Below are 12,165 nucleotides of genomic sequence, written 5' to 3'. Positions count from 1 at the left end.
CGGATTTAGAATAGAGGTGTTTTTTACCCTCCCTGCTGAATCTCAGTACAACATGCTTACTAGTTTGATGTCCTTTAAAAAATATGTCCTCTCCTTTTTGTAAACATTGCTACTTTTTTGAATATTTTTCAAATCTCATTGTTTTATAGAGAACTTGAAATTTTAAGAAAATAAACTTTTAGTGAATACCAAATACTGAATTGCTAATTAAAGAGGTTGTCCACTACCCTAACCCTCTGCTGTAACATCCATCACTCCTACAAATTACTATACTCCATTCTGACTATATTTCCCATCATTCCTTGAACTGAGATGTAATTTAGCAGTGTGCCCACCCCCTATAATTCTACCTAAACACCTCCCACCTCTCTTCCAGCATCACACAACATCAGCACCATGCTTTTGTATAGAACACTGGTAGAGGAAACAGAAGTAATGCACGAGGCACCAGTCCTGCCAATAAAGATTATCCCCTACTGACACTCATTGACTGATGGATTGATAGATATATTATCGATTGATAAATAATATAGATAGAATACATACTCTGCTTTATACATACAGATATAACTGGGGCTGGGGCTGTAGGTAGAGGTGTGTCTACAGCATCAACAGCAGGAACAGCGGAGTGGAGCTACACCCACCCAAATTGCAAGCCATGTCTACTATTACTTTCCAGAGCCCAGAACTTAGGGAGATTTTGACCTGACATCTTGGAGGCAGGAGATTCTCAACAAGTGTTCAAATGACCAGAACAGCAGATCAGGTTATAGAAGGATTTGGAAAAGCAAGTGCTTATCTATGGCAGTTAGTTTGCATGAAAGGGACATGTAAAGTAGTGGCCAACCCCTTTGACATGAAAGTCTGCAGTCACTCAATGTGATTGTGAGACCTCACTCAATTCATTTGTATTGAGTGAGGCTGCGCACATCTATTCAGAATGTGGCGAAGAGTATGCATATCGCATACTTACAGTCTGACTGCCAGCACTCAACAAATCCTGACAGCGCATATTGTGCACGAAGTGAGAATTCACAAGTCACAAAAGTATCTGCAGACTTTCCTGTTAAGCCTGGACAACACCTTTAATAAATGAAAATACAATTTCTTGAATTTAAAAAGTGACAAATGTGCAATATTTCAATTAAATTAATTCATTTAACCAATTCCTATTTAACCCCTAAAAGAGACTCTCTTTTTAAACTTTTAAACTTACTCTCATATCTAAAATTCTGGTACCTATGATTTTTATATTGACAGCATGAAGCTTATCAAGATCTCCAATGAATGTCCAATAAGAATGCCAAGGCATATTAGCTTTATTATCAAAGGAATATACAGCCCGCTACATATTTCCACTATATTAATTGCTGCAGGGAAACTTTAGCATCCAACGAATGACCATCTGCATGCAATGGATGCACCAGGTCCACCAGAGTCTAACAGAGAGACACTGATTTTTCCTTTTATAGTAGTTGGGGCATGCAAATTGTTCCTTTCTGGCTGCTAGGCATCCTAAACCACTGGTATACATATAAAAGTCGCCAGATATTGTTTATTAAAGGGGGTTTCATTGATTAAAATATTAACAGCTTATCCTAAGAATAGGCCAACAATGTGATATAGATGGGTGTCATACAGTAGCATCCTGTTCATTGCTGCACCAAACACATGGTCGGGATTGTGCTGAGTACTGAACTCACAGAAGCTCAGCTTCATTTGTTTGATCATTACCATGAATATACCAATGGTAATATAGACACAGAAAAACCTTTTTAAAGCCTATGGTTTGTTAGTAAATGAAAGCTAAGATTATATTAGCTGCTTGATGTGAATAGGGGTGAACAATAATAATACTTTTAAGGACAACATTAAACAGTACATTCAAGTTTAATACATCTGAAAACTGTGTGTAGGTCACCCTTCATGATCTGTCATCACTTTATGTATTTGCTTAGTATTTCATATTTGTTATCATAAGCAGCCAAAATTGAGTTTTCATTCTTTTGAATAAGGCAATTCATCTTTAGCGCAATGATATGTAATCATGTTCTTTCACATTAATTCTAGAGTTATAAAGTTATTGATGGGTAGAGATCAAGTCAAAGACACTACTTATCCAATTTATACTTCCAGTTTTCTAAAATAAAAGCTGTTTGCAAATACTGCTATTTCATCCTTCTATTGCGGAAAGTAAATGAAGCCAAAGATGAATCTGTTTTCTCTTTATTGCTTTAAATGGATAATTTAATGTTACCAACACAGTCAAATCCTTAGAATGATTAATTGGGGCACTTCATTTCTTCTGACCCATTCCATTTAATGTCAACCAAAACACTGAACAAGACAAAATTACTATTTCAAAAAAGTAAATGTCTAAAATAATACACTTTCAACTGTGCTACAATCAAATTACTGAAAGTCCATCCATCTGTTTTAGTGACCTCCTTCTCGAAGGCTAATAGCTTTTCATGCTGATCAAATAAAAATAGCATCAGCCATGAGCTCCTTAAATGATTTCTTATCATGTCACAGATGTTACAACAGCCCAGGTGTGACAGACACAAACCTTGTGTACCTTGCTTTAATGCAACTAACTCTCTATGTCCTTGGTTTGTAGTTGACATATTAAAAGGGGCAATTAGGACTTTCTTAGGCTTGTCCATAATGCAACAATATAGGAATATGTATATGATTAAATTGTTTTTCTCATCAAAGACAATCCCCATCAGAATGTGGCCCTATGGAGTTTTGACTGATCACTCTAGATCCCAAGCCTAGGAAAATCAGCTGTGGGCAGCCATATTTTGTAGTGGCCATAATAAGGTATGGTGATCAATGTATAATGCAGGTATAGCTCATACAAAGTAGCTCTTCATTCTAGATCAAAGAGGAGAGGTCCAAATGAAAGCCAACTCTCTATGATTTCCATGTATTATAAAATCCAAAATATGTACCGCAAACTGACTCCTGATGCCTGAACTCATACATAATCACACATTATTGCCCTTCTATCGGTATCAAAAAATGTTAAATAGTTAAATATAGTCAATGTTATTAACCTTATACATCAAATGTGTTCCATTTAGAAAGAGCAATGGTCAAGAATGTGCACAACCACTCCAATCATTGTCTAAATCTGACAGTGATGGCAAAGTTCTGCATTAGGCTATCTCTGTCCGTCCCATAGACTGTGACAGGAGCGACATGACACATGCATGACCACTGCTCCACTCAATATTGGATAGCAGGATGCCTACTCTTGGAGATCAGTTAGAATTATAAAATATATATCCCTTAACCCTGCATTGGGCGCATCTCTGTGAACCAGAGTTTGGGCACTATGTGCCTGACAGGTACAGATTAGAAAATCACCTATAATATCTATTTATCTCAATTTCAGTAATCAATTACATTAATAGTGGTGTATTAAAAGAGAGTATGCAAAATCAGAGGCAAAAAAATTAACTACGGTAATTTAATAACTAGGGTTGAGCAAAACGGATCGGTCATTTTCATAAGTCGCCGACTTTTGGCAAAGTCGGGTTTCATGAAACCCGACCCGATCCCAGCATGGGATCGGCCATGCGGTACACGATCTTCGCGCCAAAGTCGCATTTCATATGACGCTTAAAGCGCCATTTCTCAGCCAATGAAGGTGCACGCAGAGTGTGGGCAGCGTGATGACATAGGTCCTGGTCCCCACCATCTTAGAGAAGGGCATGGCAGTGATTGGCTTGCTTTCTGCAGCGTCACAGGGGCTATAAAGGGGCATTCCCGCCGACCGCCATCTTACTGCTGCTGATCTGAGCGTAGGGAGAGGTTGCTGCCGCTTCGTCAGAAGCAGGGATAGAGTTAGGCAGGGTACATAAAGCCCCAAACCGCTTGTGCTGTAGTGATTTCCACTGTCCAACACCACCTTTTCTTTTTGGGACAGTGGAGGCTCGATTTCTGTGTAACAGCTCTGTAGGTTATAAGGCTCCCTGATAGCTGCGTTGCTGTGTGTACGCCGCTGTGCAAACCAACTGCTTTTTTCAAAGCACAAATCCTGTTGCTCCTTCATCTCTGCACAGCTATCTATCTTGTTTGTTTGTCCACACTTTTGACTTTTGTGTGCAGCAGTCCTTTTTATTGCTGCCTGACATACTTTTCCGAGACAACTGTAGGGAGATAGTAATTGTAGTACAGTCCCTTTTTTTTTTTTTTTTGGTTATATCTCTTCAAGCCACTTTTTGCTACAGAAAATATACTCTAATACAGTGGCCCCGATTTATTCACAATTCTCCCAGAAAAAAAAAAAAAAAGTGGGAGATTAAGATTGGCAAATCTGCATCAGTGCCAGTCCTGTGTGTGGCATCTGTCTTTGTTTTTCTGCCACAGAAAACCTACTTTTTAACAGCGGGCCTGATTTCTTCACAATTCTCCCAGAAAAAAAAATAAAAGTGGGAGATTAAGATTGGCAAATCTGCATTAGTGCCAGTCCTGTGTGTGGCATCTGTCTTTGTTTTTCTGCCACAGAAAACCTACTTTTTAACAGTGGGCCTGATTTCTTCACAATTCTCCCAGAAAAAAAAATAAAAGTGGGAGATTAAGATTGGCAAATCTGCATTAGTGCCAGTCGTGTGTGTGGCATCTTTTTTTGTTTTTTAATTTCTGCCACAGAAAACCTAATGTGTAGCAGTGGGGCTGATTTCTTCCTAATTCTCCCAGAAAAAAAAATAAAAGTGGGAGATTAAGATTGGCAAATCTGCATCAGTGCCAGTCCTGTGTGTGGCATCTGTCTTTGTTTTTCTGCCACAGAAAACCTACTTTTTAACAGTGGGCCTGATTTCTTCACAATTCTCCCAGAAAAAAAAATAAAAGTGGGAGATTAAGATTGGCAAATCTGCATTAGTGCCAGTCGTGTGTGTGGCATCTTTTTTTGTTTTTTAATTTCTGCCACAGAAAACCTAATGTGTAGCAGTGGGGCTGATTTCTTCCTAATTCTCCCAGAAAAAAATAAAAGTGTGAGATTAAGATTGGCAAATCTGCATTAGTGCCAGTCCTGTGTGTGACATCTTTTTTTTTTTAATTTCTGCCACAGAAAACCTACTGTGTAGCAGTGGGCCTGATTTCTTCCTAATTCTCACAGAAAAAAAAATAAAAGTGGGAGATTAAGATTGGCAAATCTGCATTAGTGCCAGTCCTGTGTGTGGCATCTTTTTTTTTTTATTATTTCTGCCACAGAAAACCTACTGTGTAGCAGTGGGCCTGATTAAATCACTTGTCTCACATATCCCCCCCAAAAAATAAAATAAAGGGATAATAATCTTGCCAAACCTGTGCATCTGTGCGAGTGCTGTCTGTGGTATCTGTCAGTCATTTTGTGCCACAGGAACTATACCGTGATATAGTGGGCCTGATTCAATCCCTTGTCTCCCATATCCAAAAAAAGAGGGACATTTCTATTGCCAGTGTTTTTATCTGCGTCAATCCTGTTAGTGCCATATCTGCCACCCTCTTTCTGCAAATCAAACTGTGTTGTTGTGTAATACAGTGGGCCTGATTTTTCCCTGGATTCTCCCACACATAAATAGGGACATTTCTATTGCCAGTGTTTTTATCTGCGTCACTCCTGTTACTGCCATATCTGCCAGCCTCTTTCTGCCAACAAAACTGTGTTGTTGTGTAATACAGTGGGCCTGATTTTTCCCTGGATTCTCCCACACATAAATATGGACATTTCTATTGCCAGTGGGTGCATCTGCGTCATTCCGGCTAGTGCCATATCTGCCACCCTCTTTCTGCAAATCAAACTGTGTTGTTGTGTAATACAGTGGGCCTGATTTTTCCCTGGATTCTCCCACACATAAATAGGGACATTTCTATTGCCAGTGTTTTTATCTGCGTCACTCTTGTTAGTGCCATATCTGCCAGTCTCTTTCTGCAATTCAAACTGTGGTGTTGTGTAATACAGTGGGCCTGATTTTTCCCTGGATTCTCCCACACATAAAAAAGGGAGATTTAAATTCACAACCAGTTCACGTACACCTTCTTCCTGGTTTTACTGGACCACATAACGGTTGTTAGTTTGATTACATTTTTCCAATAATGAGGAAGTCTGGTGGAAGAGGTCATGGCCGTGGGCATTCATTGCCAGCTGGTAATGATGTTAGTGGTGGTAGTCGTGGAGCATCAGGTGGTCGTGGGAAAAGCAATATAGCCCCTAAGTCTCGAGTTGTTGAGCCAGCGTCATCGTCTGGCTACACAAGGCCTCGAAGGCTCCCTTTTCTGGGAGTAGGAAAACCGCTTTTGAAGCCGGAGCAGCAGGAACAAGTATTGGCTTTCATTGCTGACTCTGCCTCTACCTCTTTCTCCTCCTCCTCGGAAAGTGCCAAATGTCAGAGCAGTGTGTTGTCAGTGGATGCTCCCGCTCAGGAACAAGTCGCTTCCTTGCGTCTTTCACCCAAAACAACAGTGAAGGATGCGTCAGGCGACACAACTGGTTACTCCATGGAGCTCTTTACACATACCGTGCCTGGGTTTGAAAGTGAAATTGTTAACAGGCCATGCCCATTACAAGATGAATCGGACATGGAGTGCACAGATGCACAGCCACAGCCAGATTATAATGCTGTTCCTTTGACTCAGATCAGAATATTGCCCTCGCAGTGTACTGATCCAGAATCTGACCCCGAGGAGACTATGGATCTCCGTCAAGAACGCTATAGCACCGGCTTACACGGTGACCCAGAGGAAGGTGCACAGAACATAGAAGAGGAGGTCATAGATGACCCAGTTGTTGACCCCGATTGGCAGCCATTGGGGGAACAGGGTGCAGGCTGCAGTAGCTCTGAAGCGGAGGAGGAGGAGCCGCAGCAGACATCAACATCGCAACAGGTTCCATCTGGCAGGCCCGTATCTGGCCAAAAACGTGTGGCAAAACCAAAACCAGTTGTAGGACAGCGTGGCCATCAGGTTTAAGTAGCTCAGTGTGCAATGCCTGAAAAGGTATCCGATAGGAAGAGTGCAGTGTGGAATTTTTTTAACCAAGATCCCAATGATAAGTGCAAAGTCATCTGTAAGAAATGCTCCAGGACATTCAGCAGAGGTCAGAATGTTAAAAATTTAAATACAAGTTGCATGCATCGACATTTAACCACCATGCACTTGCAAGCCTGGACACACTACCAAACGTCCCTTAATGTTGTAGCACCCTCTCACAATGAAGCTAATAAGCAAGGCGACATCCCTTCCCTCCCTGTAAGCCCACCGTTTACCACACCACCTGCAGGTAATGTGGCGGTTTCGTAGCAAGGCCAAAGCAGTCAGGGAATCACCAGGTTCATGGTCGGAAAAACTGTATGTAGGGCACCATCAAGAATACCGTCACCAACCCTCTCTCAGTCACCCATGTCCACCGGCACCCCCGCTAGTTCCACCGTATGCAGCTCTCCAGTCCAGCTCACCCTACATGACACTCTCGTTAGGAAAAGGAAGTACTCATCCTCCCATCCGCGTACACAGGGTTTGAACGCCCACATTGCTAGACTAATCTCGTTAGAGATGATGCCCTACCATTTAGTTGAAACTGAAGCTTTCAAAGCCCTGATGGACTACGCTGTACCACGCTACGAGCTACCCAGTCGACACTTCTTTTCGAGAAAAGCCATCCCAGCCCTCCACCAGCATGTAAAAGACCGCATAGTCCATGCACTCAGGCAATCTGTGAGTAGAAAGGTGCACCTGACAACAGATGCATGGACCAGTAGGCATGGCCAGGGGCGTTACGTCTCAATCACGGCACACTGGGTTAATGTGGTGGATGCAGGGTCCAGAGGGGACAGTAATATTGGGACAGTTCTGCCTAGCCCACGGTGTAGGAAACAGTTGGCTGTAGGCGTTCGTCCCCCCTCCTCCTCCTCGTCCTCCAGCAGAAGCGAGAGCTCGTCCACAGACCGCAGTCGCACCACCACTCCATCTGCAGCTGCCACTGTTGCACACAAGGTGTCCAATTATGGAACAGCTTGTGGCAAGCATCAGCAGGCTGTATTGGCAATGAAGTGTTTGGGTGACAACAGACACACCGCGGAAGTTCTGTCCGAGTTCTTGCAGCAAGAAACTCAGTCATAGCTGGGCACTGTACATCTTGAGGCAGGCAAGGTAGTCAGTGACAACGGAAGGAATTTTATGGCTGCCATAGCCCTTTCACAACTGAAACACATTCCTTGCCTGGCTCACACCTTAAAACTGGTGGTGCAGTGCTTCCTGAAAAGTTATCCAAGGTTACCCGACCTGCTGCTGAAAGTGTGCAGACTTTGCTCTCACATCCGCCGTTCGCCTGTACACTCCAGCTGTATGCATAACCATCAGCGGGCTTTGAACCTTCCACAGCATCGCCTAATCATCGACGTTGCAACAAGGTGGAACTCCACACTGCACATGCTTCAAAGACTGTGCGAACAGAGGCGTGCTGTTATGTATTTGTGGGAGGATACACATACACGGGCAGGCAGTTGGATGGCAGACATGGAGTTGTCAGCTGTGCAGTGGTCGAAGCTCCAAGACCTGTGTCAAGTCCTTCAGTGTTTTGAGGAATGCACACGGCTGGTTAGTGCAGACAGCGCCATAATAAGCATGAGCATCCCCTGTTGTGAGTTTGGTTTTTGGGCTCCCCCGGTGGTCACTGGTGGTACTGGACTTGTGTGCTTCACTTTCTCTGTTCACCTGTTTCCATTAGGATATGGGTGTATCCTATTTAGCCTTGCTGCTCAGTTATTCTAGTGCCGGCCATCAATGTAACCAGAGCCTTTCTGTTGCATGTTCCTGCTTCTAGACTACTATCAGCTAAGTTGGACTCTTAGTCCTAAGTTTGTTTTGCATTTTTGTTCCAGTTCACAGTTATGTTATTTTTCTGTAGCTGGAAGCTCTTGTGGGCCGAAATTGCCACTCCGGTGTCATGAGTTGACACATGAGTCTTAAAGTAATTTCGGGATGGTACTTTAATAGGGTTTTCAGCTGACCGTGAAGTTCCCTATTGTATCTTCTTGCTATCTAGTAAGCGGACCTCGCTTTGCTGAACCTACCTTCATACTGCGTATGTCTTTTCCTCTGAACTCACCGTCAATATATGTGGGGGGCTTCTGTCTCCTTTTTGGGGGAATTTCCCTAGAGGTAAGCCAGGTCTGTCTTTTCCTCTATTAGGGTTAGTTAGTCCTCCGGCTGGCGCTAGGCGTCTAGGGATAAAACGTAGGTACGCCACCCGGCCACTGTTAGTTGTGTGGTAGGTTTAGCTCACGGTCAGCTCGAGATTCCATCACCCAAGAGCTGTTCTGTTATTTATGTTCTCTGACGTTCCCTTGCCATTGGGAACCATGACAATCCCCCTAATGTGTCTGCCGATGCAAAGTTTGACGCACATAAAGGAACAGGCGTCTGAAGCTGAGGACGAGGGAAGCCTTGATGACAGTCAGCCATTGTCTGCTCAGGGAAGTCTACAGGACGAGGTGGCGGGCGAAGAGGAGGAGGACGAGGAGGATGATGGGAATGACTATTTGTTGGATGAGGAAGCTTCTCAGGGGGCAATAGAAACTGCTGGCGGTGCAAGGCCGAGTTCTGGGTTTTTGAGGGAGACAAGTGAAGTGGATTTGCCAGAAAGTGCTCCTCAACCCAGCATAAGCACTGACTTGACAACTGGAACATTGACCCACATGGCGGATTATGCCTTGCATATCCTCAAAAGGGACCCACGCATTTTAAAAATGATGACAGATGATGATTACTGGTTGGCCTGCCTCCTTGATCCTCGCTATAAAGGCAAATTGCAAAATATCATGCCACATGAGAACCTCGAACAGATATTGGCAACCAAACAAGCTACTCTTGTAGACCGTTTGATGCAGGCATTCCCAGCACACAGCGCCGGTGATGGTTCTCACGCGAGCCACAGGGGGCACCAGGGCAGAGGTGTTAGAGGTGCACAGATCAGAAGTGGCGTAGGACAGAGGGGTTTTCTGACAAGGTTGTGGAGTGATTTCGCAATGACCGCAGACACGACAGGTACAGCAGCATCCATTCAAAGTGACAGGAGACAACATTTGTCCAGTATGGTTACTAACTATTTTTCCTCCATTGCCGATGTGCTCCCTCAACCGTCATTTCCCTTTGATTACTGGGCATCCAAAATAGACACCTGGCCTGAATTGGCTGAATATGCATTGCAGGAGCTTGCTTGCCCAGCAGCTAGTGTGCTATCAGAAAGAGTATTCTGTGCTGCTGGTTGAATACTGACCGAAAAAAGGACTCGTCTGGCTACCCAAAATGTTGATGAGCTAACCTTCATAAAAATGAACCACTCATGGATTTCAAATTATTTTGCCCCACCTTTCCCGGCTGACACCTAGCTTTCCTGTAAAAAGGTCTTGCTTTGGGACTGGTGTTACTGACTGTTCCAATCTCTTAATTTGCAGCTGCTGTTTGTCCAGAATACGACATGTTTTCACCTCCCTAAATGCACTAACTCCCCCCACGGGGCCGTGGTCTCGCCACTTGTCGCAAGCACCCGTCAGAGTGCCGTTTGTCTGAAGAGGTGCGTGCCCACTTTTGGTCGACGGGACTGGCACTGGGTCCCTCATAGTACAATGAAGTGTCTCTGGCGGTGGTGGCGCGCACCCAACGTCAGACACACCGTTGTAACATGAGGGGCCCTGGGCTTGTACCGCCAGCCAGGAGAGAGTGTCCCCCCCAAGGTCAAACAGTGCTCTACCACTTGCTAAATTATCTGTCGCTGCTCCACCACTGTTTAGTATAGGCGCTGAAATCCTTTCATGCCTGGCACAGACAATAACAGTTTGTTGACATGTATGATGCTAGTTAAAATAGTCAGGGGCCCTGTCCTACATTTGCACCAGTAAATACTTTGCGCCAAATTACAATGTCTGAAAGTCAGCATAGGAGCACACCCCTGTACCTAAGTATGCCACCCTTTTTTTTTGGGGGGGGTAATTATGTTTTGGATACATTAACATCACTTTAGATTTTGGGACTCGGAGTACTTACTGTGTCAGACACTCCTTCCAATTGTCCTCCACTGACCACACCAATGCTGCCTGTGTACCCCTGCCACATAATGGAACCTGCATAGAGCCTAATTTATTATTTTAGGCCTAGGAAGTCTGTCTGCGGTCCCTCCTTCCAATTGTCCTCCACTGACCACACCAATGCTGCCTGTGTACCCCTGTCACATAATGGAACCTGCATAGAGCCTAATTTATTATTTTAGGCCTAGGAAGTCTGTCTGCGGTCCCTCCTTCCAATTGTCCTCCATTGACCACATCAATGCTGCCTGTGTATTCCTGTTGCCAAATTTAAGCTGCATAGAGCCTAATTTATTATTTTAGGCCTAGGAAGTCTGTCTGCGGTCCCTCCTTCCAATTGTCCTCCACTAACCACACCAATGCTGCCTGTGTATTCCTGTTGCCAAATTTAAGCTGCATAGAGCCTAATTTATTATTTTAGGCCTAGGAAGTCTGTCTGCGGTCCCTCCTTCCAATTGTCCTCCGCTGACCACACCAATGCTGCCTGTGTATTCCTGTTGCCAAATTTAAGCTGCATAGAGCCTAATTTATTATTTTAGGCCTAGGAAGTCTGTCTGCGGTCCCTCCTTCCAATTGTCCTCCGCTGACCACACCAATGCTGCCTGTGTATTCCTGTTGCCAAATTTAAGCTGCATAGAGCCTAATTTATTATTTTAGGCCTAGGAAGTCTGTCTGCGGTCCCTCCTTCCAATTGTCCTCTGCTGACCACACCAATGCTGCCTGTGTATTCCTGTTACCAAATTTAAGCTGCATAGAGCCTAATTTATTATTTTAGGCCTAGGAAGTCTGTCTGCGGTCCCTCCTTCCAATTGTCCTCCGCTGACCACACCAATGCTGCCTGTGTATTCCTGTTGCCAAATTTAAGCTGCATAGAGCCTAATTTATTATTTTAGGCCTAGGAAGTCTGTCTGCGGTCCCTCCTTCCAATTGTCCTCTGCTGACCACACCAATGCTGCCTGTGTATTCCTGTTACCAAATTTAAGCTGCATAGAGCCTAATTTATTATTTTAGGCCTAGGAAGTCTGTCTGCGGTCCCTCCTTCCAATTGTCCTCTGCTGACCACACCAATGCTGCCTGTCTATTCCTGTTA

General features: G+C 44.0%; 1 protein-coding gene across 2 annotated transcripts in view; it reads right to left on the bottom strand.

Annotated features, from left to right (window-relative positions):
• The window catches only part of CALN1 (calneuron 1), a 751,910-nt gene that overhangs the window by 25,337 nt on the left and 714,408 nt on the right, over positions 1–12,165 (bottom strand). The gene's annotated exons all lie outside the window — the stretch shown is intronic.

Source organism: Ranitomeya variabilis, chromosome 3, assembly GCF_051348905.1.
Source record: "Ranitomeya variabilis isolate aRanVar5 chromosome 3, aRanVar5.hap1, whole genome shotgun sequence".
NCBI lineage: Eukaryota > Metazoa > Chordata > Amphibia > Anura > Dendrobatidae > Ranitomeya > Ranitomeya variabilis.
Note: the sequence above shows the minus strand (reverse complement) of the source record. Positions and strands in the feature narration are given on the sequence as shown.